Source organism: Microchirus variegatus (assembly GCF_963457635.1).
Source record: "Microchirus variegatus genome assembly, chromosome: 4".
NCBI classification, from domain to species: Eukaryota; Metazoa; Chordata; class Actinopteri; order Pleuronectiformes; family Soleidae; genus Microchirus; species Microchirus variegatus.
The window spans coordinates 10,200,242-10,200,633 of NC_139805.1; positions in this window are offsets into that span (position 1 = coordinate 10,200,242).

The following is a 392-nucleotide window of genomic DNA, read 5'->3' on the forward strand; positions in this document are numbered from 1 at the left end:
CTCCAGGAAAAAACAAAACGACGTTCAGCTGCTCTCCTTCCCCTCCCTCCCCCACTGAAGGAGCACCAGTTGGGGGCCAGCTGTGGGACGATCCTTCTGGCCAAGGAGAGAAATTAACAACTGTGCCCGTGATGAAGCAACTAGCAGTTGGTTTGAAGTTTGTAGGTTATGTTTATGTGAAAATGTGGGTCCTTGAGTAAAAGTGGGAGGAGGAGGAGGAAAGATAGCTGGGTTCGGTCAGAGCTCTGAGACATGCAGTCAGTGGTTAGCTGCACTTCTGGAGGCCTCTCGCTTGTCTCAATGGTTATTCCTGCAGCTGGGGGGAAACCAATGTCGACAGCAGAGCCGAGTCGTACAGGATTCAATGAGGCACAAGCAGTCTACAAAGAGCT